The following is a 27,732-nucleotide window of genomic DNA, read 5'->3' on the forward strand; positions in this document are numbered from 1 at the left end:
GCCCAAAAGCTTTGCATTTCATCCGAAATTTGACAACCGACAGGTTCTCTCTCCCCCTGGCAAGGGACAGGGAGGTGTCCCCCATTTTCACAGCGAGCAGGAGACATAACAACAACCCGCTGGTTTACAATCTTAAAAGTCCGTTTCGTCTCTGAGATATCAGTGAGATATTTTTGAATTCTGTTTACCCTTTGCAGCTTGTTCAGAATGTCAGATACACCAGCAAATAAGCAAGCATGTTTAAATGATGGGAGAAGCAGCAGAGATTTTCAAGAGTGGTGGAATGAAAAATCTGGCTTGATTAAAAAGGGTGATAAAGCATTATGCATCTCATTTTCCAAAACAGTGGCATGCAGGACTTCCTCTGTAAAGGGGCACTAGTCATAGTCATACTTTATTGATCCCAGGGGAAAATTGGTTTTCGTTACAGTTGCACCATAAATAATTAAATAGTAATAAAACCATAAATAGTTAAATAGTAATACGTAAATTATGCCAGGAAATAAGTCCAGGACCAGCCTATTGGCTCAGGGTGTCTGACCCTCCAAGGGAAGAGTTGTAAAGTTTGATGGCCACAGGCAAGAATGACCTCCTATGACTCCTATGAAACTGGCCAAAAATAGCTTTGCGATAACACAGCAGTGTGTTTATTCTACTTTCCTTGACCCTTATGAATATGCACTAAATCTTATAATGTCATATTTACATTTCTTATGTCATATATGAAGTACAATAACAATAATATTTAGAAATGATGTAATTTTTCAATTTATTTTTAGAAGATTAATATTAATCATTTTGAACAGGTTTTTGAAAATGCTTCATGAATTTTAATCTGTTTCTGTTAGCCTTTTATTAATAGTAAAATAATAGCACATACGTAAGCAAAATGACTCATCCTTTCACCTTCAAAAGGTTCATAATTATTGTTACTAATTCATTAATCAATGATAATCTCTGCTCAAAATCACCATGGCACGCGAGTTAATTATTTTTAGAAGATTATTGCCTATTTGGGCATGTGCTCTCAAAAAGGTTGGCCACTCTATGCCAGGTGAATGTAAGATCTCAAAAGGTACCGAAACTTAATATCAGAACAGCAATGTGAAAACATTAGAAAATAATACTTCTGTTAAATCTATTATGACCCATTCAATCAGGTGAAGGAACACTGGGAAGCTGACCAAAGACAACTGTCAGCTGAGCAAAATTGATAAAAATGAAGTGCCAGAGACTGTGGAATGGAATGATCCAGTTGTTCAAAGTGTAACGTCAGACATTCTGGAGAGTAGGAGGCACCATGCTGGGGGGAACTGGAGGAGGTCTATCACCCTGAAAGCAAATCAGTTTCTCTTAATGGAAGTCAAATACAGGATAGTTTGCAGGAAATGAAGGTGCTGAAAAAAGACTACACATTATGTTGAGCAATTGTTTATCATTGATTGGAGTACACCAGGTGTCCACTATAGTGTGCACATTCAAGAATTTAACACTGATGTATTTCAGCACAAATAGCAGGCAAAGGGTCGGGCCCATTAGGAAAATATGTTAAATTAAGCACTCCGCAATATTATTCCCCAATAAACCATGCCTCATCCATCACGTGTTCTAACTAGGCTCATACACTGTCACCTCAGGCGGTTATGAGTATAAGTCCCACTGGAGACTTAATGACCTGGTTGAGTTAATACTCCACTGTAGTAGTAGAGAAATGATACGTCGCCCAATGACGCCTCCACTTGGATACAACATTCCGAGAGACCAAAAGGTGTCTTGTTGCAGATTAATGGGTAACAGGGTGTTCTCACAATGTCCTGGCCAATATTTATCACCCATGAGCATCTGATGCAGATTATATGGCCAGTTTCATTATTATTTAGGGAACCATGCTTGGACGATACCTCATCTCCTGTTTGGGCATGTTGCAACCTTCTGAACCCAATACTAGTTCCACAATTTTAAGTAACTGGCCCTTGAATGAGAATTGGCCATTTTTTCCTGTCATTATTTTGGCTCAGGTTATTTCTTTTGTTTGCATTGCCTGATTTGCTGGGCATGCCCGACAACCTCGTCATCAGCAACAGGTTACCCAAAGAAGGTTCATCTGATCTTCCTTGCTACTTAAATGCACATTAAGTCATCTCACTCACCCTCACAGCCTTTGTTCTGCCTGTCCCTGTCCCAGCTCTCCTACTACCTAAAACCAACTTGATTCTCTTTCCTGAATCTTATCCCGACTGTAATCTGTTTCTCTTTTGACAACTGCTGCTCGACCTGCTGAGTGTTTCCATCATATTTTGTTTTTATTTCAGATCTCCAGCATCTGCCATTTTTTGTTTTTAATTTATAAACTGCTTTCGTTTGCCAGGAGACTGTGATACATGCTTTGTAAGTGTTCATGCTTTTCTTTTAGCCTCATGATACTCCATATTGCAGGAACCACAGGAATCTTCTCCCTATTCCATCTTTCCTGGCTACAAATTGCTTTGCACCTTTCCCCACTGTGCATGCTGCAGCCAGCAATTCTCCAGTGTTACCCACCAGCCACATGCAATCTTGCTGGTTGTTGGGAAACAGGTAGACTCATTGAATACTACAGCACAATGCAGGCGCATTGGCTCACAATGTTGTGCCAACCTTTTAGCGTATGCTAAGGTTGATCTAACCCTTCCCTTTTACACAGCCCTCTATTTTTCTACCATCCAGGTGCCTCTCAAAGAATTTCTTAAATGCCCTAATGTACCTGACAGTCTCGGTCCAAAACTTTGACTATTTATTCCTCTCCATAGTTGCTGTCTGAACTGCGAAGTTCCCCCAATATTCTCGGTGTTAATGTACCTACCTCTATCACCACCCTGGCAGGGTGTTCCATGAACTCACCTCTCTCTGACCTCTGACATCCCCCCCTCTACACTTTTTTTCCAATCACCTTAAAATTGAGCCCTCTCATATTATCCATTTCTACTCTGGAAAAAGGTCTCTGGCTGTCAACTCGATCCTGAGGAAGGCTGGGAGTTCATCCTTTCTCTGTGCTCGTACTATAGGGTGTGATTGTGGGCGACCCCTATAAAGCCCAAATTTTGCCTGAAATAAAATCAAAGGTTGTGTAACTCAGTGTGAGGCTATGGTACATATTCACGGGCTTCAACATCAGATGGTTGTTACCCGGCATGTCAACATACTTTATACTTTATTGTCGCCAAACAATTGATACTAGAACGTACAATCATCACAGTGATATTTCATTCTGCACTTCGCGCTCCCTGAAGTACAAATTGATAGTAAATATTTAAAAATTTAATCATAAATAGAACATAGAAAAGGGAAAGTAAGGTAGTGCAAGAAAACTGAGAGGCAGGTCCGGATATTTGGAGGGTATGGCCCAGATCCAGGTCAGGATCCGTTCAGCAGTCTTATCACAGTTGGAAAGAAGCTGTTCCGAAATCTGACCGTACGAGTCTTCAAGCTCCTGAGCCTTCTCCCTGAGGGAAGAGGGATGAAAAGTGTGTTGGTTGGGTGGGCCGTGTCCTTGATTATCCTGGCAGCACTGCTCCGACAATGTGCGGTGTAAAGTGAGTCCAAGGACTACATGATACTCTTGCAGCAGAATTCAACACTGCCCAAGGCTGCACGGACTTTTCCTTGTATACTCTGCCATTGTGGAGTGTGCGGAGCAACACATGAGGTTAACCGGCAAATGAAGCTTGGTCTTTTGAAGGGGAAAGTCACATGGGCAGAGTGATCCTCAGCTAGGGGATCAAAGTCAACTGAGCAATCAGGAAGGGTGGCGTAGTAGCCCGGTGGTTCGCACAATACTTTCCAGTGCCAGTGACTGGAAGATTGGGGTTCAATTCCCACCGCTGTCTCTAAGGAATTTGTATATGTTCTTTTAGACCGTGTGCTCCAGTCTCCTCCCACATTCCAAAGACGTAAGGGTTAGAGTTAGTAAGTTGTGGTGTGCTATGCTGGTGTCAGGAGGACAGCGACACCTGCAGGCTGCCCCTCCAACAACATCCTTGGACTGTGCTGGTCATTCACGCAAACGACACATTTCACTGCACGTTTTGACGTTTCAATGTACATGTGACAAATAGAGCTAATCTCTCTCGCGAAGCTGGGGTTGATGGGGGGGTGCTGGTTGGTGCATGTCAGTCAAGGCAGTAAGGGTCAAGACCATTCTCAGAATCGCTGGTGGAGGGCGGGGGGTGTGGCGATAGTGGACTGCTGTTCAGATTAGTGATCTGTTCTTGGAGTTGCAGGGAGCTAAAGGAAAGGATGTAATTATGGGAACCCGCCTATGTGGTTTCCCAGTGCTAGGCTAGGACCCGTTCTGGAAACAGCTATGTCAAAATACAGATGTTTTGAAGAATGTATGATGACAGGCACAGTTTGCGGAACGATGAATTAATTTTAAAAGCTCCAAAGTACAGTCGGGCAGGTAATTATACAGTTTATGTATGTCTGATATGGAAAGTTAGCCACTGGTTCAACCACAAAAATTAGGAATGGCCGGCAAAATTTCTAAGTGAGAAATTTCAAGATTCAACCTGGAAATCACTAAAATCACTTTCAACTTCAGAAATGACTGATAGTCACGTGCTAAGGCCAACTTATGTGAATTGCTAAGGCACTGCTCTTACGTCTATATTGTCAGTGACATTGCAGTTCCTAACCTCTAAATGAACTGAGTTCTGTTTACCTCTTCTATATAAAGGTTAGCGACTGCATTTAAGCCCTGTATAGTTGTTATTCCTGGAAAATGAATTACAAGATTCTGAAAGCCAGACCTGCGTGTAACAGCTGTTGTTAAGTGGCACACGCAGATGCAGCCTCCAATTGGGCAGAATATATAACTATCACAGATCAAAAGTAACAATACCAAAGCAAAGTTCCTTGTGGTGCCAGCCAGCTGAGGCATCAATATCAACCCGCTAAAGGAAAATAACACTCAACTTAGAGTACCCACAGCAGGCATGTTCGAATGATCATTGCTTTACCCAGCTACCTCGTATATCTTGTTACAGAAGGCTGATGTAATCATCAACATTACATGAAAAATGCTTTCAACTTCCCAGAAATGAGTTCCAAAGCAAATCAAAAATGCTCACTTTGATTGGACTGGACTGTTATCCTCTCACAGTCTGTGTTAAATCAGCCCTAACCTTACCTTACAGTATGTCCCTCCCATTCATCACCTAATCTCCTTCCTGTTCTTCCACTCTAATGTTTCAAATTATGATAAAAGCACTTGTTACTCAAATATTGCTATTGATTGTGATGGAGCTACTGGAACTTAACTGTTTGAGTAAAAGGTTATTCATATTTTTACCAACCACTCAAACATTTTGAATATTTGCTGTTGTGAAACTAACGATGACATTTTGTAAAGCAGTACTTGCCATCAATTACAATTTATCAAGACCCTTTTTAAAATGCAAACCAGATGAGATTTGAGGAATTATAGTGTGAATGTGATTGGGCACAAATGCCCACTGTCATTTATTGTCAAAAGCTGTTCTTGATCCATAATTCTGGCAGTGTGCCAGAGATTCCACCAAACATCTCCAGGCAAGAGTCTCCCTTGCCTCCATGATCAGAGATAGAGGAGACAATTTCATTATCATCACTCTGAACCTTTTGCAGCATTGTGGGAGAGCTGGGAGCAGGCTTCAATGGCAATGGTAAAGGATTCAACTGTAGCTATAGTATTGAAAATCAAAAGGAGGCGGTTAAGTACTCTCATTGTTGATGATAATTACCTGGCACATGAATGATATGAACGTAATTTCACTTAGACTCACAGAGCACAACAGCACAGTAACAGGCCCTTCAGCCCATCTAGTCTGTGCCAATTATTCTGCCTTGTCTCATTGACCTACAGCTAGACCATAGCCCTCCCATCCATGAACTTGTCCTAACTTCTCTTAAACATTGGGAAATCAAACCTACATCCACAATTCTGCTGACAGCTCAATCCACACTCTTACCATCCTCTGAGTAAAGACGTTCCCACATGTTCCCTTTAAATACATCCAGTGGCCACTTTATTAGGTACACTTACACACCTGCTCGTTAATGCAAATATTTAATCAGCCAATCATGTGGCAGCAGCTCAATGCATAAAAGTATGCAGACATGGTCAAGAGGATCAATTGTTGTTCAGATCAACATCAGAATGGGAAAGAAATATGATCTTAGTGACTTTGACCATGGAGTGTTTGTTAGTAACAGATGGCGCGGTTTGAGTATCTCAGAAACTGCTGATTTCCTGGAACTTTCATGCACAAAAGTTTACATAGTTAGAGTTTACAGAAAATGGCGCAAGAAAAAACAAAAAAAGCATCCAGTGAGCAGCAGCTCTGTGGGTAACAATGCCTTGTTAATGAGATGGCCAGACCGGTTCAAGCTGCTAGAAAGGTGACAATAACTCAAATAACCACATGTTACAACAGTGGTATGCAGAAGAGCATCTCTGAACACACAACACGTTGAACGTTGAAGTGGATAGGCTACAGCAGCAGAAAACCATGAACATTCCACCTTTCACCCTTAACCCATGACCTCCAGTTCTAGTCTCACCCAACTTTAATGGAAAAGCCTGTTTGCATTTACCCTATTTATACCTTTCATGATATTTTATTCTTCTATCAAATCTCCCCTCATTCTCCTGCGCTCCAGGAAATAAAATCCTAATGAATTCAATCCTTCTCTATAACACAAGTCCAGAAGTCCCGGCAACATCCTTGTAAGTTTTCTCTGTACTTTTTCAATCTTATTGATATCTTTCCTGTTGGTAGGTGATCAAAGCTGCACACAATACTCCAAATTAGGCCTCATCAACATCTTAAAAATATAACATCCCAACTCCTGTACTCAATACTTTGATTAATGGCCAATTTGCCAAAAGCCCTCTTTACAACCCTGTCAACCTGTAACACAATTTTCAAGAAATCTTGGAACTTCAATATATTCGCTGATCCTTCTGTTCTACTGTACTCTTTGTTATCCCTTATCTAAGTGTTGTGCAGATCTTGCTGAATTTCTTATTGAATACAATACTATCCAAAACCTAATCTCTCAAATATACAATAATTCTCCCATAATATATACAATGTAATATATACCAAATGGTTAATATTGAGTGAAGTTCTTCCTAGTATATTTATAGTTTCACTCAACGATAATGATCAAAAAAAATCTTCCTATTAAGATGACTTTGTACAAATTTATCTTTTAGTCTATCATTACTCTAACTTTCTTTCTCATAAGGAAAGTGTGCTAGCAGCTTTGGGTTCTTAGGAGGTTAAGGAGGGTCAGCTTGTCACCAAATATTCTAACAAATTTCCACAGATGTACTGTTGAAGGTATCCTGGCTGGTCACATCATGGTCTGGTAAAGCAATTCAATTGCATAAGATTCTGCTGAGAGTAGTGGATTCTGCACAATACATTACAGGGCACATCCTGTCCCACCACTGGGAGAAGCACTGCCTCAAGAAGGCAACGTCTATCACCAAGGATACCCACCATCTGGGCCACACCATCATTTTGTAACTACCATCAGCAGAAAGTACAGAAACCTTAAGTCTGACACAATCATGTTCAAGAATAGCTACTTCATTGAAACATGCAATTCTTGGACCAACTGGCAAAACCCTAAACACTACAGTTTAGCAACACTATAACCACCTTGATCATTTATTATATTTTATTTTAAGTATGTTCTTTCTTGTAAAAGTTATGCATAATTTATGTTTTTCTTGGGACTGCAGCTTATACAATGCTATGTGTCTGTGATGCTGCTGCACGTAAGTGCTTCATTGCACCTGGGCGTACATCTACTTGTGCAGGAGAGTATGAACTCAACTTTGACTTGTTGGTCTTTTTTCACTATATTCTTTCATAACAACCTGCAAGGTTGGTCAGTGTGCCAGCATTAAGAATGAAAATGGTAGGTGATGACTATTTATCATAAGCATCCAAAGCTCTATTCCCAAAAAGGTTCAAATGATGGCAATGGTACTCTCCTTGCTGAGGTTCCCAACCTGGGTTCCACGGACTCCTTGCTTAATGGTATTGCTTCATGGCATAAAAAACATTGGGAACCCCTGCCTTGGAGTGAGATTGCAAAGTATGAACATGGGTACATTAATATCTCCAGAAATAATTCAGCCTAAAATTTGTGGTTCTCTTCTGTAGGTTTGCACACAACATTCCTGTGTTTTTATAAAGATATGTTATTAATAAAGCACTTTATGTTATTTTTCAAAATAGTATCCCGTTTTACTTGTCTTAAGAGTTCTGAGATCTGTGACAATAGTCACATAGGTGTCTCAAGGCAACTGAATGGACATTTTAGAACCACAGAAAGATACACTACAGGAAATGGGCATTTTGCCCATTGTGTCTGTGATTGTTTTTTTGCCTGAGGGAACACAAATCTAGGCAGATAATCCTTTGGAATACTTGGAGAAGAGCACTAACGAAAGTATTTTTACTTGAGGTACTAAACTTGATTATATTTTTGTTAATTGAGCATTTCAAAACAGATCATTTGGCCTCGTTATTCAATTATCGTAAAGGGAGAAATAACCTAATCCTACACTCATTGCCCACTTTATCAGTTGGTTCCTGTACATAATAAAGTGGCCACTGAGTACGTTTGTGGTCTTCTGTTGCTATAGCTCATCCACTTCAAGGTTTGATGTGTTATACATTCAGAGATGCTCTTCTGCACACCACAGTTCTAACACATCATTATTTGAGTTACCGTCAACTCTTCCTGTCAGCTTGAACCAGTCTGACTATTCTCCTCTAACCTCTCTCATTAACAAGACATTTTCCCCCCACAGAACTGGATGTTTTTTTAAAAATTTTTTGCACCATTCACTGTAAGCTCTAGCACCATCAATCATTCCAGGGTCAAAGTCACTTAGATCACATTTCTTCCCATTTGGATGTTTGGTCTGAACAACAATTAAACCTCTTGACCATGTCTGCATATTTTTATGCTGAGTTGCTGCCACATGATTAGCTGATTAGATATTTGCATTAACAAGCAGGTGCATAGGTGTACCTAATAAAGTGTCACTGAGTGTATATCCTAATAATATAATCAGGCCCGGTTTATGATACACATCTTAAGAGTCAGATACAGAGCTTCTTAAAGTCTGGGAGCCTGTCATCAAAATGAGTAACCTACATAATGGAAAATGCAAAGCAGTTCTACTGAATTTGCTGAAATATCTAATAATGAATCCTGTATAATTAGCAAATTCAGTAGTATGACCCATAATTCCTGGCTTATTCTACCCAGAAATAAGCTCCTTTCATGCATTGATTTGGTTAGCAAGGCTTAATCTTTCTTACAAAACAATAATCAATGATAATCTATTTGATTAAATTATAGTTATTTGGGTATATCTAAATTCTGCCTTTCTATAGACATTTTTGGGCAATCATTCAATGTTGTGGCAGTAACTAATTAGAACCTTTCTTTCTGTGATCTGCTCAGCCAAACATGAAAACACTTCATGGCACTCAGTCTTAGAATTCTGCGGCAGAAGACCGACTTGTTTCAGCGGATGTTCGTCATGGCAACGTCGCTCTGTGAAGAAGATATCAAAGCTTGCAGCTTGAATGCATCAGGTGATTTCGATGTTATTGGTGCCTTTGTAGACTTTAAACTGGGATTTTTTTCATCAAGGATTGTAAGAACTGTCAATCGGCTACATGCTCTAAGGAGATAGGGTACCATGTATCATTTAATGCCCATTATCTATATTCCCTTCTGACAGTTTTGTTTCAATCTTTTTAATGAACGACTCCATTATATTACTAATAGCAGTTTAGCAATGCAACAGCATTACTTTAAGTGACCCAGCTCTTAAATGCACTAGGTTCTTGTCAACCTAATGTACATCTGGCCCCTGAACTTCCCTCTGCAACTGGATCCTTGACTTCCTTTTCAGGAGATCAAGATTGGTTAAGAACATTTCCTCCTTACTAACGATCAACACAGGTGTACTTCAAGGATGCATGGTTAGCCAGCCGCTCTGCTCTCTCTACATTCATGACTGTGTGGCTAAGCTCAGTTTAAGCACCAGCAATACCTTCGCCAACGACATAATTGCCATTGGTAGAATCTTAGATGGCAATGAGGAAGCATTCAGGAGTGAGAAAGATCAGCTGGATGAATGATGTCTCAACATCAGCAAGACCAAGGAACTGATTGTGGACTTCAGGAAAGGAAAGCCAAGAGGACATTCTAGTTCCCATCGAGGTGCTAGTGGTGCAGAGGGTGAGCAGCTTCACGTTCCTGGACATCAACATCTTGGAGAATCTAACCTGGGCCCAGCACATTGAAGCAATAATGAAGAAGACACATTAGCAGCCCTACCTCACTAGGAGTTTGGGGACATTCAATATGTTCAAAGATTTTAGCAAAGTTCTGTAAACAGCGAGTATGGTTTTGAACATTCTGACTGTTGCAACACCACTGGAGGCTCCAATGCAAGGATTATAAAAGGGCTTCAGAGGACCATGAACTCTGCCAGCTCCATCATGAGCACAACCCTCTCCATCATCAAGGACATTTTCAAGAGGCAATACCTCAAGAAGATGGCATTGATCATTAAGGATCCCCATCATCTGGGACATGCTCTCTTCTGGTTACTGACATCAGGGATGAAGACACACACCCGATGTTTCATAAACAATCACCTTCTTCCCCTTTGCTATCAGATTTCTGAATGGTCCATGAACCCATAAACCTTACTTTTGTTATTCCCCTTTTCAGCACTATTTATTTATTTATATATATATATATATATATATATATATATATATATATATATATATATATATATTAATTGTATCTTTGCACTATACTGCAAAACAACAAATTTCACATAATCTAAGTCAGTGATAATAAATCTAATTCTGATTCTGAACATTACTCTTCTTACTCCCTATTCATTCTTCTATCTGTAGCACCATCTCTAATTTAACACAGACAGTTCCTGACTGCCAAGTGTCAAATACAGCTTCAAGCAACATAGACCCAAATTTCCATTTTCCTAGATTGTGAAATTCTGGTGCAAATTAATCTGAAAAGGAAGTTATCTTGTTTAAAACCAAAATCCACCAGGTTGCCACAAAGATTCCAAACAGGAGGCAAGGAAAATGAAGTAAGATTCGCCCGAAGCAATTTCTAATTGACATATAGTATGGGGACAACTTTGAATCTGCATTTTTGGGACCATTGACAGACATGAGCTCTGTTGCAGGTTTTTAAACAAAGCTCTTAGATGAGATTTTCCAACTACAGCCAATCCTTGAATGCTAGTCAGTATTAATCCTCTGGCTCACTGAACTCAGCGGATCAGTACCTTTGTGGGATGGGGGGTTTTCAGAGGCATGAACCACATATTCAAATAACTACAACTGGGTGATTGAGTTGGGGGGGGCGGGTTCTTACCAAGATTGTTCTCATTCTTCTCCAGGACTGCAATTTCTTTCCACATAAATGTACTGTATATGAATAAATATCTTCTAGACTGAGACAAATGAGATCTTTCATTATTGGTGGTGTAAGAGACTGATCATTTCTTTGTAGTAACACTGTGTTCTTCCAGACTACCAGATGACATGGAAACTTTCGAGAAATCAATAGTTACAAGCATGGGTGGAAGGAGCAAGGGAAGGGGGAAGAAAAACAGAAACTGCTGGAAATATTCAGTAGGACAGGCAGCACTAGCACAGGTTAAAGATAACTATTCTAAAGATTAGTTTAATTAGTCACATTTACATCGATACATACAGTGAAATGCATTGTTTGCATCAATTCAAATCACCATGTAGCATGCCCTCAATTCACAAACCCTAACCCATATGTCTTTGGAATCTGGGGGAAACCAATGTGGACAAGGGGAGAATGTACAAACTCCTTACAGACAGCAGTGGGGATCGAACTCTGGTTGGTGATCACTGGCGCTGTAATAGCATTACCTTAACCACTATGCCACTGAGCCACTCCTGTCCAAGCTGCTTAATATTTTTAATGTTTTCTGTCATAGTACAGATTTCTAAAAGTTGCAGTTTCTTGCTTTTGAAAAGGAAGTTCAGGTCACTGCAATCCTGTTAGTTATGCTGTGGTGATTACATGTCGAGCTTCAGTCCAGGTTAGCACTGGGCCAGATGGCAGCCCACCGCCACCTTTTATCTTCCTAACACTCACTGTACAGATTCACACGTGAAGAATTAGACTCATAAAACTTGTGGAAGTGTGCCCTGGTCGAAGTCATTACTTTCACCAGAGAAAGGGAGATAAATGGGGAGAAATTTCATTAAAATTAAATCTCTGTTCATGAAACAAAAGGGCAAGTATAGCGATACAAAAAGATTATTTACCTTTACCTTTTAAGTATCAACTAGAGTAACTCATTTATAAAGGGCAGCTCAAACAGTAAACGACAAAAAGAGATCAGATGTTTCTAAAGATCTGACAAGAAAGAGTGTTCGGTGTTGACTGTGAATTGGACCGAGTACATCCACTAGAGGGCAAAGTTGTTCTGGATTTCAACAAATTTGCTAATTATTTGATTGTAATTTCACTTGAGATTATTTTTTGTTTTAATAAGTTAATTAAAATTTACTGATAACGGGTGCTATAAATGATGTAGAAAACCATGGAAACCAACAGCAAGTGAGAATGCAAAGGGTAAGTTCCTTATCTTAACAGTGGCATGCAGAATATGAGTCTGACCCTGTTCACTCTACTTACTATCCAACACTCAGGTTATTCAGTAGGTCAGAGACATCAGGAAACCTCAACCATCAGGGATCAGAAGATACAGTAAATCAATGCATTCTAGCAGCGGACCTAAGTAGTTACAGGGGGAATATCAAACACTAAGAGGGAAGAAAGGACAGGATTAGAAATAAAATATGCGTCATGACCACAGGCTGCTGTTTTTGCAATTATGGGTTGTGTGGCATGTCTGTGCCCCACTTGCTACAGGCAAGACATCTGACTATAACAGCTTAGACTTTGCAGAGATTTGTCTCACTCACAAGATTATCCCTGTAACTGCCAGCATTTTTATTGTTTCCATGCAATTATTTATGTTCTAAAGTTCCAATTGCCTGTTCGTGGTTGTTTAACTTTAAATATTCCACCATGTCAGACTTACTAAAGTTGTTCAGTAGGACTTCACATGAACATCGACCACCAAATGTTTTAGCATTGGTTTCAATGAAGGGAATGACTATGAGGGACTTTGATATCTAGTTGCTAATTTAAATACTTTATAAAATGTGAGGGTGTATTCAAAAGTTTTAAACTATATTGTAGAGTTTTTAATAGTTTTCATTATTTCTGAATACTTTTATATAGTTATGTGCGGCAAATCTGACACAGTTCTGACTCTCAACACAGGTGCCCCTCAGAGCTGTGTCCTAAGCCCCCCTCCTTTACTCTCTGTATACCCATGACTGTGTCACCACCCACAGCTCCAATCTGCTAATTAAATTTGCTGACAACATTACACTGATTGGCCTAGTCTCAAATAATAATGAGGCAGCCTACAGAGAGGAAGTCATCACCCTGACACAGTGGCGTCAAGAAAACAACCTCTCCCACAATGTCACAAAAACAAAGGAGCTGGTTGTGGACTACAGGAGGAATGGAGACAGGCCAGCCCCTATTGACATCAATAGATCTGGGATTGAGAGGGTGAACAGCTTTAAGTTCCTCGGCATAAACATCACCGAGGATCTCACGTGGTCTGTACATACCGGCTGTGTGGTGAAAAAGGCACAACAGCGCCTCTTTCACCCCAGGCGGTTGAAGAAGTTTGGTATGGGCTCCCAAATCCTAAGAACTTTCTACAGGGACACAATTGAGAGCATCCTGACTGGCTGCATCACTGCCTGGTATGGTAACTGTACTTCCCTCAATTGCAGGACTCTGCAGAGAGTGGTGTGGACAGCCCAGCGCATCTGTAGATGTGAACTTTCCACTATTCAGGACATTTATAAAGACAGGTGTGTAAAAAGGGCCCGAATGATCACTGGGGACCCAGGTCACCCCAACCACAAATTGTTCCTGCTGCTACCATCCGGGAAATGGTACCGCAGCACAAAAGCCAGGACCAACAGGCTCCGGGACAGCTTCTTCCACCAGGCCATCAGACTGATTAATTCAATTGTATTTCTATGTTATATTGACTGTCCTGTTGTACGTACTATTTATTATAAATTACAATAAATTGCATACTGCACATTTAGACAGAGACGTAATGTAAAGATTTTTACTCCTCATGTATATGAAAGATGTAAGTAATAAAGTCAATTCAGTTCAATAACTGCCTGATCTGCTGTGCTGTTATAACAAGACCCATCTTGGTGAGGAGCAGCTCAGATCATGTTTAGGCCATACCATTCTCAATAAAAACTCTCCAATTCCCAATAATCTGCTTTCCCTATTTCTATCAGAACTCACCATTTTGCTGCAAGTCATCCCCATTTGATATTTGAAGACAAAAGAAACTGCAGATGCAGGAATCTGGAACACACAAAGCACTGGAGGAACTCAGTAGGTCAGCCAGCATCTATGGACCAGTTCAGAGGAAGGATCTTGACCCGAAACACTGACCATCCCTTTTACCACCACCTACCCCTCCCCTTGACAGAGGCTGCCCGACCTGCTGACTTCCTTCAGTGTTTTATGTGTTGCACTGATCTTAGCCATCTTATTTTTTGTCTTTTCCTCCTCATTAACACATCCTGACCTGTTACTTGTAACACATCACACTTCTTAGTCTTCCCAGGTTTCCAGCAATTGTCTCAGAGCTCAGTTTTGACCTTGTATCAATGGTTTCCTTGTAGGCTATCTGTTACAGGTCATTCCTGAGTTATAAACACAAGAACTAATGAGCACTCATACATACAAAATAATTCCTAAATTATTGAAGTAAGAAGTCCAATGTATGTATACATGTTTGTTCCTGTGAATGACTGAACTCATTTCCTCTACCTCTTCCTTTTAAGTAGTTGTTCATTTTATCAGTCTTATGTGCTTTTGATCGCAGTCCCTAAAATATTTTGGAGGTATGATCACCACAATGAGTGATTCTTCTAGATTTTCTGATTTATGCAGCAGATTGACCTACCAACGTCTGTAAAATGGAACCGGAGGGTGGCCTACATTCCAGGAAGAAGAAATGATAATGAGATCCTACAACTAGAAGTAACATTTATATTATTGTGGCATCTTCTCCCTTCCTTTTCAGTCCTGATGAAGGATCTTTGCCTGCAGCATCGACTGTTTATTCGCTGCCTGAGTTCCTCTAGCATCTTGTGTGTGTTACTCTGAATTTCCAGCACCTGCAGAATCCCTTGTATTTAAAACACTTATGTTATCTTTTCCCCTGAATTATACTGCCCAATTCACACTTATTCTGCCATAAAATAGGGAGTGTGCCATATAAAGTGCCCAATATTGTTCACATTATCTGGCCCGCCATTGTGACCAATTTTCCAGGGCTCGCCAAACAAGTGCCTGAAAGATATCTGTATTAAAAGTCAAAGATTTATCGAGTCATACAGTGTGGAAACAGGCCATTTGGCCCAGCACATCCATGCTGATCAAAGCTCAAAGTTCTCAAATTTACTATCAAAGTATGTATATCTTGAAATTCATCTTCTTGCAGGCACCCACAAAACAAACACAATAGAATTCATGAAAAGCCACACAAAACAAAGAGTGGCAAATATCCAATGTGTGAAAGAGGTCACACCGCGCAAATAGTAGAATAAAGTAAACAAATAGCACATAGCACGCGAGCTGCAGAGTCTCAGGAAGTAAGTGCAGAGGCTGAGGCAGGTGAAGCTGGTCCAGGAGACCGATGGCTGCTCCCAAACTTGGTAGTGTGGGACCCCAGACTCCTGGAACTCCCTCCTGATGGTAGTAGCGAAATGGGAGATGGGTCAAATGTGGGGAGACGGCACTGAACACCAGTTCATTTTCTGCTCTCTGGCCTCGACGCTTTAATCTGGCTCGATGCTTAAATGGGCGTGGAGTAATGGAGCCGAGCACTGCCTGAGGTCCACGCTAGCGATGGCCGCCCTAGCGTTGGCTGTACCTGCATCCTCGAGAGTTAAGTTCGCTGAGATTGTAAAATCACCCATCTGTATTAATCCCATCTTCCAGCGCTTATCCAAGTCTCATCCACCTAGGTGATTCAAGTACTTCTTAAGTGCTGTCAGTAACTCTGCTTCTAGCAGGCAATGTTACTTAGTGATAGAAAAGTACAGCACAGAAACAGGCCCTTCAGCCCATCTAGTCCATGCTAAACCATTTAAACTACCTGTTCCCATCGACCTGCACTGGGATCCTGTATTGCAGGTACCCACCATTCTCTGGGTGAAAAATATCCCTCTCAGATCCCAAAGGGAACAAAATTGGCCTGATGACTGGAAAGTTATCAGTCGATGAAGAGAACACAACCATTTCACATCATTCAACCTTTGATCCTGACCTCCGGTGCTCTGTGTGTGGAGCCTGGAGGATTTCCCTGTGACTGAATGAACTTCCACCAGGTGCTTCAGTTTCCCCTGACATACCAAAAATGTGAACTAGTAGAGAGTAATCAATCCGTGGAATGCTCTGCCACAAACTGCGTTAGAGGCCAAGTGTGTGGGTATACTTAAAGTGGAAGTTGATGGATTCTTGATTGGCCGGGGCATCAAGGGATATGGTGAGAAGGCTGTGGGATATGGGATTGAATGGGATCCAGGATCACCCATGATGGAATGGCAGAGCAGACTCGATGGGCTGAATGGCCTAATTCTGCTCTTATGTCTTATGGATGGTGAATTACCTTAAATTACAGGGTGCAGTTGATGGGCATGTAAGAGAGAATAGGTCAAGAGAAAGCAATTGACAGAATGAACTGGTTGGGATTGCTCTGAGAGCTAGAATAGACTGATGAGCTGAATGGCATTATTCTATGTCATATGGATTTGTGAGAAATATGTAAACCCTGATCAATACATAATTTAGTGATCATAAGGCATAACTAAACATTAATGTTTCTTAATAATTCCATTACTCTACCCAAGAAGTAAAGGAAATCTTCTTTAATCCTAACCCCAAGATACCATTTTGATGAATGAAATGAATTTATTAGATAAATGATATGAATTTCCATTACCCAGATTCCCAATCCACCTACTGATATGGGGAAAACATTGCACTCTAAGTCCAATTTCACAGAAAAGAAACACTCCTTGAAAATTCTGCATGAATACGATAAGCGAGTTCAGCCTTATTTGTAAATGTGCATGCAAATGAATACATTTAATTTATGCTCTTTTGATGTATTCCACTGACGACAACAAAATGCCACTAACTGCTGGATTCTCGTCTATCCCCAAAGCTGCTCATATGCCAACAATACATTATTTGTTTGCGTATCAAAAGCACTATTTTATAGCATGAATGGTAATGCCTTCTGTGCTTTGTGAAATTGGAGGCTTATTAAAGAACTCAGTTCACGCCTACAGCTTTAGTAAGTTAGTAATTTTAATATCATCTTCCATCCAAGATACCAAGAGAAGATCCATTAATCAATAAGATATTTTCAATATCTTTTCAATAGGCTCCCTTATGACCACCCACAGCTTGTAGTCAGCTATGTGTTTACAGATGGAGAACAATCAAATTATTATGCATTTAAACATTTTTCACAACAGTGAAACGATTTTAACAGAATTATCAACATTGCTAAGCTTATGTTGCATTTACAAAATCCGAATAAAGTATTTGAATAAATCAGTTTGAAGCATAAAAGGTTTTATTCGAGACGTTGTCTGATTACTTGTATCTCTTCTCAGATTCAGTTACTATGGCATCATCTTTAATTATGAATATTTGCTTTCTTTTTACCCGTGTGATACACTAAGGAACTGTGCTGTGACATAACATGCTATTGTTTGAGTGAAGAATCACTGATGCTGCTGCTAAGATCAAGCATATTCTTATTTCCTGTAACTTACCTTGTGATTCAGTAATTCTTTTTCTTCCTTAATATGGTAATCAGGTACCTTTCCACTGCTGATAAAGGACCACAAATACTTTGTGCAAATAGTCATTCATCACATATGCATAAGGACAGTTAAAGCCCAAATATTTCACAGGGTACAGAGCATAATGCATGTGGTGTCCTCCAGTCACATTCAGCTCCAGATGTCACTGGCTACTGATCATGACTCAAAAGAATTACTAGCAGAAGAGATTCTGCAGAGGCTGGAAATCCAGAGTAACATACACAAGAAGCTGAAGGAACTCAGCAGGTCTGGCAGCATCTATGGAGAGGAATGAACAGTGGCCACTGAGTTTAGAATGAAGCCTTTTAACCAGCTAGATCTGCGCAGGGCAACTTACAGATACGAATGACCCCATGAGTGTCAATTTGGGGTGTGGTAGGAAAATGGAGCACCCAGAGAAGCCTATGATGTCAAAGGAACATGCAAACTCCACACAGACAGAACTGGGGTTGAGCAATCAGTCCTAGCTTCTGGAGCTGTGCGGCATCACCACTGCTTGCTGCGCTACCATGCCAATAACATTGGAATCATGTTATCAGATATGTGCACATCAAGATCCAAAAACTGGTAGTAAGATCATCTGTACATCTATACAGTGCTTGTTAATGCAAATATATCTAATCAGTTAATCGTGTAGCAGCAACTCAATGCACAAAAGTATGCAGACATTGTCAAGAGGTTCAGTTTTTGTTCAAATCAAAAATCAGAATGGGAAAGAAATGTGATTTAAATGGCTTTGACCATGGAACGATTGTTGGTGCCAGACGGGGTGGTTTGAGTATCTCAGACACTGCTGATCTCCTGGGATTTTCACTCACAGAAGTCTCCAGAATTTACAGAGAATGGTGTGAAAAACAAAAAAAAACACATCCAGTATGTAAACACGAGGAATTCTGCAGATGCTGGAAATTCAAGCAACACACATCAAAGTTGCTGGTGAACGCAGCAGGCCAGGCAGCATCTCTAGGAAGAGGTACAGTTGACGTTTCGGGCCGAGACCCTTCGTCAGGACTAACTGAAAGAAGAGCTAGTAAGAGATTTGAAAGTGGGAGGGGGAGGGGGAGATCCAAAATGATAGGAGAAGACAGGAGGGGGAGGGATGGAGCCAAGAGCTGGACAGTTGATTGGCAAAAGGGATATGAGAGGATCATGGGACAGGAGGCCCAGGGAGAAGGAAAAGGGGGAGGGGGGAAAATCCCAGAGGATGGGCAAGGGGTATAGTCAGAGGGACAGAGGGAGAAAAAGGAGAGAGAGAGAGAAAGAATGTGTGTATATAAATAAATAACAGATGGGGTACAAGGGGGAGGTGGGACATTAGAGAAAGTTAGAGAAGTCAATGTTCATGCCATCAGGTTGGAGGCTACCCAGACGGAATATAAGGTGTTGTTCCTCCAACCTGAGTGTGGCTTCATCTTTACAGTAGAGGAGGCCATGGATAGACATATCAGAATGGGAATGGGATGTGGAATTAAAATGTGTGGCCCCACGTGTTCTAAAAGTGACTGTGATTCAAAAAGGACTTTATTGACCGTAAACAACAGGAATTCTGCAGATGCTGGAAATTCAAGCAACATACATCAAAGTTGCTGGTGAACGCAGCAGGCCAGGCAGCATCTATAGGAAGAAGCGCAGTCGACGTTTCAGGCCGAGACCCTTCGTCAGGACTAACTGAAGGAAGAGTTCAGTTAGTCCTGACGAAGGGTCTCGGCCTGAAACGTCGACTGCGCTTCTTCCTATAGATGCTGCCTGGCCTGCTGCGTTCACCAGCAAGTTTGATGTATGTTGTTTATTGACCGTAAACTGTTTTTGCACATTCTAAGATGTGGAAGACATTTACAAATCTCAACATCTGGAAATATAAGAAAACAAAACACTAATTCTCTGTGATCATCTTGTCCACAGGTCTCACAGCAGTGTGTGCCAGTAATGGCTACCAACACTTCCAGTGGTACCTGCAATTGGTTCTCTCTCATATATTTCCAACACAGTGCCATTATGAATCAGTTACCTTTGCACCAGGAGTTCAGAATAGAGAACCTTGCAGAGGAGAGTCAGGCAAAACAGACAGAACCGACTGAGCTGCTTTGTTTTCAGAAACAGTCCTTGATGATTATTTGGAGATATTGAGACGCATTGCGACTATCCTGGTTTATTACAAACTGATTACAAGAGCAGCTCTAGGTGTGCTCAGCTTGAATCTGAATTAGGATTGAAATGAAAAGAATCCCCTGCAGTGTGCCTAGTCAACACTGGCACTGATCCAGCATCTGCAACCAGGTGGGAATGCTTCTTACAGATAGAGTGGCCCATGATTCACAGCATACACTCTGTGTAAATGTATTCTGCCCATTAGAAAACAGACATATGACATCTAAACTGCATTTGGCAAGATCTGCCTGTTTTAGATCTTGAAGTCATCTAGATTCCCTTGATAGCTCAGAAGCCATTACCATCGCTCTGAATGAACATGCAATCCTGAGGAAAACTGATGCCTGTTTCTGTCTCCACAATCCAATCAACTAATCAGCTTGTAATCTTTAAAACTTTTCTGCGATCATCAATCACTGAGATAGACTTGGTTAGTTAAGAAATAGATTTTGGTGGCAGCCAGAAATATAGAAACATATAATAGTAGTTGCCCAAAAGGTCGACTGTTTATTTTCCCTCCACAGATGTTGCCTGACCTGCAGAATTCCTCCAGCACCTTGTGTGTGTTACTCTTGATTTCCAGCATGAGTCATGATCAGTAGCCAGTGACTTCTGGAGCTGAATGTGACTGGAGGACACCACATGCATTATGCTCTGTACCCTGTGAAGTATTTTGGCTTTAACTGTCCTTATGCATATGTAATGAATGACTATTTGCACGAAGTATTTGTGGTCCTTTATCAGCAGTGGAAAGGTACCAGAATGTCACCATATTAAGGAAGAAAAAGAATTATTGAATCACAAGGAAAGTTACAGGAAATAAGAATATACTTGATCTTAGCAGCACCATCAGTGATTCTTCACTCAAACAATAGCATGTTATGTCACAACACAGTTCCTTAGTGTATCACACGGGTAAAAAGAAAACGAATATTTATCATTAAAGATGATGCCATAGTAACTGAATCAACTTAGAGATACAAGTACTCACACAACATCTCAAATAAAACCTTCAATGCTTCAAACTAATTTATTCAAATACTTTATTCAGAATTTATAAATGTAGCATAAGCTTGCGTTTTTCTACATAAGAGTTTCCATGGATATTACAACAAGAAGTTGATGCTACTTGTGCATAGGAGGAAGGTCGGGGGCTTTGGGGTTCTTAAGGGTGTCATTCACTCTTTGGCGTTTTTCTTCTGTTTCGAGGATGTCTGCAGGGAGGAAGAATTTAGGTTGTATATTGGATACACTCTGATATTAAATGGAACCATTAAATCATTGACCAAGTATTAAGAAACTGAGTTTTAGAAAACATGTTTTGGGAAAACAAGAATTTGAAAAGAGAATTAAGCAGATATTTTTCACCAGCCTTCGTTAAAAAAGTAAACAATCCCAGAAAAGCCATAAATTGAGAGCTGGAAGAAATGGTGGAATTCAGGAAATTTATGATTGTAAGGTAAGTTGCACAGGACAATGTGTTGGAGCTATGGGCTGACATGCCCCTGGCTACTGATGAACTTCATCCAAGGGTCTTAATAGAAGCAACTAGTTCGATACTCATTGTGGCTTTAATTTTCAAAATTCCCTGGACCTGGGAATGGTTCAATTAGATTGGAAAATAGCAAATGTAATTCCTTTAAATGAAAAGAGTCATATAGCAGTAATGTACAGGCCAGTTAGCTAAACATCTTTTACAGGAAAATTTTAGTAACTATTGAAGTAGTTGTAGAGCACTAGAAAAATTCCAAGGTAATCAGGCAAAATCAACATGCCTCTGCAAAAGGGAAAGTCATGTTTGACTAAGGTATGGAGTTTTTTAAAGAACTAATGTGAGGTAAGTAAAAGGGAAGCAGTGAGTATAATATGGGTAGATTTCCAGAAGAAATTTGCTGGTGTCATAGCTTATTGTGGAAAATGAAATCTCACTATGTAGTTGGTAACATATCAGCCTGGATGGAAGACAGTCTGGTGAACAACAAATAGGAAGGGGCATAAATGGGTATTTTTCTGGCTGATAGAATGGAAAAGGTGGTGAGCCACAAGGATAAGGGCTGGGGCCTCACCGTTTTACCATTTAGTTAAATGACTTGGTCAACACAGTTCCTTAGTGTGTCACATGGGTAAAAGGAAACGAATATTCACAATTAAAGATGATGCCATAGCAACTGAATCTAAGAAGAGATACAAGTAATCAGACAACGTCTCAAATAAGACCTTCTATGCTTCAAAATGATTTATTCCAATACTTAATTTGGAATTTGTAAATGTAACGTTAGCTTGTGTGTTTGTACATACCATAAGAGTTTCCGAGGATATTACAAGAAGAGTTGAGAAAGTGAGCATGATGGACGACAGTTGAGGTACATTTGCTAAATTTGGTTATGTCACAAAGGCTGATAGGAAAGTAACTTGTGAAGTGAGTATGAGAGGGCTGTAACAAAATAATAGGTTATGTGACTGTGCAGAATTCCAGCAGATGGGTGTGTCAAAAATGTATGTTCACTTTGGAAGGAAAAAGAAAACAAAAACTGTTATGCAGAGGGACCTGGGTGTCATAATCCCTGAATCACAAAAGACCAGTATTTAAGTTCAAAGTAAATTTCTTATCAAAGTACAAATATTTCACTGTATACAAACCTGAGATTCATTTTCTTGTAGGCATACTCAGTGAATCCACAGATAAATAATCATAACAAAATCACTGAAAGAGCACACCAAATTAGGCATTCAACCTGTGTGCAAAAGACAACAATGTGCAAATACAAAAAGAATTTAATAATAATAATAATAATAATAATTAATAAACAAATATATATATATATATATATATATATCGAGAACATGAGAGGAGGAGTCCTTGAAAGTGAGTCTATAGCTGTGGACAGCATTTTAATGATGGGGGAATTGAAGATGAGTGAAGTGATCCCTTATAGTTCAAGAGCCTGATGGTTGAATGGTGTGAATCCTGAAGCTCCTGTACCTTCTTCCTGATGGCAGCAGCGAGAAGATAACATGTCCTGCATTGTGGAGGTCCCTGATGATGGCTGCTGCCTTCTTGCAACAGTGTTTTGTGTGAATGTGCTCAATGATGAGGAGGGCTTTACCCGCAATGGACTGGGCCATAGTCACTACTTTTGTATGATGTTTCATTCAAGGGTAGTGGTGTTTCCATACCAGGCTGTGATACAGTCAGTCAATATACTCTCCATTACACATCTATAGCGTTAGATGTCATGCCAAATGTTTGCAAACTCCTAAGGAAGTGGAGGCACTGCCTTCCTTTTTTATAATTGCACGTACGTTTCGGACACAGGACATATCCTCCGAATTTATAACACCGAGGAATTTAAAGTTGCTAACCATCTCCACCTTTGATGCCCTGATGAGAATTGGTTCATGGACCTCTGGTTCCCTTCTCCTGAAGTCAATAATCAGCTCTTTGGTCTTACTGACATTGAGTAAAGGTTGTTGTTATGGCACCACTCAGCCAGATTTTCAATACCCCTCTTATATACTGATTCATCACCACCTTTGATTCGGCCTACAACAGTGGTGTCATCAGCTTACTGAATATGGCATTGGAGCTGTGCTTAGCCATACAGTTATAAGTGTAAAGTGAATAGAGAAGGAGGCTTAGCACACAGCCCCCTGGTCCACTTGTGCTGATGGAGATCGTGGAGATGTTGTGCCAATCTAAACTGACAGGGGTCTGTAAATGGGGAAACTGAGGATCCAACTGCACAAGGAGGTATTGAAACCAAAGACTTGAAGCTTATTGATTCATTTTGAGATGATGGTATTGAAGGGCGAACTGTAGTTGACAAAGAACATCCTGAAGTATGCATCTTTGCTGTCCAGATGTTCCAGGGTTGAGTGAAGAGCCAATGAAATAGCATCTGCTTTGGACTTGCTGCTCTGGTAGGTCTATTGGAGCGGATCTAAGTCATTTCTCAGGTAGGAGTTGATATGTTTCATCATCAACCTCTCAAAGCACTTCATCACTGTGGATGTAATTGCTATTGGACAATAGTCATTGAGGCTGGTCTTCTTAGGTACCGGTATAATAGAAGCCTGCTTGACGCAGGTGGGTACCTCAGACTGTCAAAGTGCGAGGTTAAAGATCTCAGTAACACTCAAGCCAGTTAACCAGCAGAGGTCTTTAGTACTTGGCCAGATAGCCCGTCTGGGCCGGATGCTTCTTGTGGGTTCATGCTCCTGAAGGTTGCTCGCATGTCAGCCCAGGAGACTGAATTCAGGGGCTATGGGAGTTTGTGATGATTCCTCCATGTTTTGACAATCAAAGCATGCATAGAAGGCATTGAGATCATCTAGAAGTGAAGCCCTGCTGTCGCCAATGTTGCTGGATTTAATTTTATAAGAGGTGATAATATTCAAGCTCTGCCACAACTGGCAAACAACCTTTGCTGATTCAAGTTTAGTCCAGAATTGCCACTTCGCCTGTGAGATGGCTTTCTCGAGATTGTACCTGAATCTCTTGCAACTTTCTTGGTCACCAGACTTGAACGCCTCTGATCTAGCTCAGCAGATTGCAGATTTTTTGGTTCACCCAGGGCTTCTGATTGGGAAAGATTCTGAATGATTTTATGGAGACACACTCTTCTATAAAATCTGTGACAACCATGGTGTATTCATTCAGATCCGCAGATGAGTCTTTGAACATGACCCAGTCCACTGGCTTGAAGCAATTCCATTACTGCTCCTCCGCCTCCCACGACCACCTCTTTGTTGTCCTGATCTCTGGAGCCTTGCTCTTTAGCCTCTGCCTGTATGCAGGTAGGAGAATGACGTTCAAGTGATCCGATTTACTGAAATGCAGTCTGGAATGGGGATGGAATGGTAGGCATTCCTTATCTCAGTATAACGTTGGTCTAGTGTGTTGGGACCTCTGGTACTACAGGTTATATGATGGTAATTGGGTAGGGTTTTCTTCAAACAAGCCTGATTGGAGTCCCCAACTATGATTTGAAATGCGTCAGGATAGACTGTTTCTTGTTTGGAGATGGCATCATGCAGTATCTCAAGTGCTTGATTATAATCAGCTGCTGGTTGTATGTAAACTGCGGTCAGTATTGTAGAGGAAACTCCCTTGGTAAATAGAATGAATGGGATTTGATCGTTAGGTGTTCAAGGTTGGAGGAATACGAATCCGACAAAATCGCCACACTGGAGCACCACCGAGAGTTTATTAGGAAACATGCACCTCCACTTTTTGCCTTTTCTGAAAGAGCAGTTTAGCACATACGCAAAATTGAGAAGTCTTCTGGTATGATCACTGTATCTGGTGTGCCTGGATAAAGCCACATCTCGCTCAGACATAGAACGTAGCAATCCCTCATTTCTCTCTGATACAGCAAACTTGCCCTCAAGTCCTCAATTCCATTCTCCAGCGACTGTACATTTGCTAACAAGGTGCTGGGTGCAGGGGGCATCATCCCTATAATTTTATGTACAACAAGTAATTAAAAAAAAGCTAACAAAACAGTCATGTTTATTGCAAGGGGAATCAAATGCAAAGTAGGGGTGGTGTGCTTTAATTAAATATAGCACTAGTGAGTACCACTGTATAAAACTGGTCTCCAAGTTTAAGGAAGGTTGTTAATGCATTGGAAGGGTTTCATTGAATACTTACTTGACATTTAACTGGAATGGGTGGATTGCTTTGGAGGAAAATCTTACCACCCTTGGCCTGAATCCACTGGAATTTAGAAGAGTAGGAGGAGACTTCAATGAAACATAAAAGTTCCTAAGGGATCTTGACAGGGTGGGTGTTGGGAGAATATTGAGAGATTTATTGTGGGAGAATCTAGAACTGGGAGCCATTGCTTAAGAACAATGGGTCCCATTTAAGACTTGGGTAAGCTACTGTAATGGTATGTCTTCTACTCTATATCCTCTGTGAACGTGAGCTCAACCAAAATTCTGCCACCTGTTTCTTAACTGAAGTAAAATTCATGTCATCTTCTTTTTCTCATTTTTCCTCTTCATTTTGTCAGGCAGCCCTTGGGGTTGAGATTGTTTTGCTTGCACTCCCGTTTTGCAGGTTCAATGGTTGGGTAGTATGGCGGTTAGTGCAACACATTACAGTGCCAGTGACCCCGGGTTCATTTCCCGCCGGTGCCTGTAAAGAGTTTGTACTTTCTCCCCGTGGCCACATGGATTTCCTCTGGGTGCTCTGGTTTCCTCCCAGATTCCAAAGACATGCAATATTGGTGAGTTCTGGACATGCTACATCGGTGCCAAAAGCATGATACATCCTTGGCCTGTGCTGGTCATTTATCCAATGGTTATCCAATGTTTTAAATATTGACAAATAAAGCTAAAGTTAATCTTAAAGAATGCTTAATCTTCATCTAATGAAGTATGTTGGATAACTATAGACTCCTCCTCAGTTGGGACATGAGTTTCCTAATGGGGTGTCTGGGTAGTTAATTTTCAAAGAGATTTACACCTTCCATTGCTAAATAAAAGAGGCTTTTGAGTGCTCCCTTTTTCAGTACCATCCTGTATGTTTCTTCTCCACTTTGGTTGTAGGTCAGACGTTATCAGGAGTCAGTCAGGATGTTGCACATTGTCAAGGAAGCTCTAAGCATACCTCTACAGTTATTTTCTATGTCTTCCTAGTAACCTCCTCCCACAGCAGATCTTAGAACAGAGCTTCATCTATCACCTATCCAATTGTGCCCAACCCTCATCTCCATCCAACAACATCTTAAGAATGACTTGAGAATTCCAAATTTTCTTTTTCTAATCTTTATCTGGCCTCGTTCAACTATCTTGCTAATGCCTCCCAACCCTACAACCCACCAAAATCTCTGAAATCTCTGCATTCTGACCTCTGGAATTGGTTTGCCTCAGCATTAGAAGTTGTATGTTAAGGTGTCTCGGCCCTAAGCTCTGAAAGCCTTCTTGCATTGTCCTTCTTTCTCTTCTATTGAAGTATCCTTGAAACCTACCTGTTTGTCATTGTCTTATTAACTGTTGAATGGCCCTCCTTTGACACTGTTCTGCAAAAAGGCTTTGGGTATTACATTCCATTCAAGTATTTTGTTTCTTGTAGTTGCACTCTCATGCTGGCACTGTTACTGAGAACAATGGCGTGTGGCAGATTAGTGCCACCACCAGCAATTCAGTAGGAACTGCAGGGAAAAACCACAAGTGGTTCATGCATGCAAAATCACCTGGCTTCGCCATTGGTATATAAAACCAGGGGTAGGTCAATGTAGCAGAGGAACACCTCGTCTTTAGAATGTGAGATATATTAATAATAACTAATGGTAATGGAGCAGTTATCCAGTTTCTTGACCTTGTTCTATGATTTAAACAGATTATTACAATTTCATATATCCACCTTTTATTAATATTTCTTGTTACATTTACTAACATTTTATTGGAAGAACCAATGGACGCCAGTATCCTCAACCTTTAGGAAGACAGAGGTCAAGATATTCAC

General features: G+C 40.6%; 1 protein-coding gene across 3 annotated transcripts in view; it reads right to left on the reverse strand.

Annotated features, from left to right (window-relative positions):
- The window catches only part of prkg1b (protein kinase cGMP-dependent 1b), an 836,131-nt gene that overhangs the window by 114,355 nt on the left and 694,044 nt on the right, over positions 1 to 27,732 (reverse strand). The gene's annotated exons all lie outside the window — the stretch shown is intronic.

Source organism: Mobula hypostoma, chromosome 19 (assembly GCF_963921235.1).
Source record: "Mobula hypostoma chromosome 19, sMobHyp1.1, whole genome shotgun sequence".
Classification (NCBI taxonomy): domain Eukaryota; kingdom Metazoa; phylum Chordata; class Chondrichthyes; order Myliobatiformes; family Myliobatidae; genus Mobula; species Mobula hypostoma.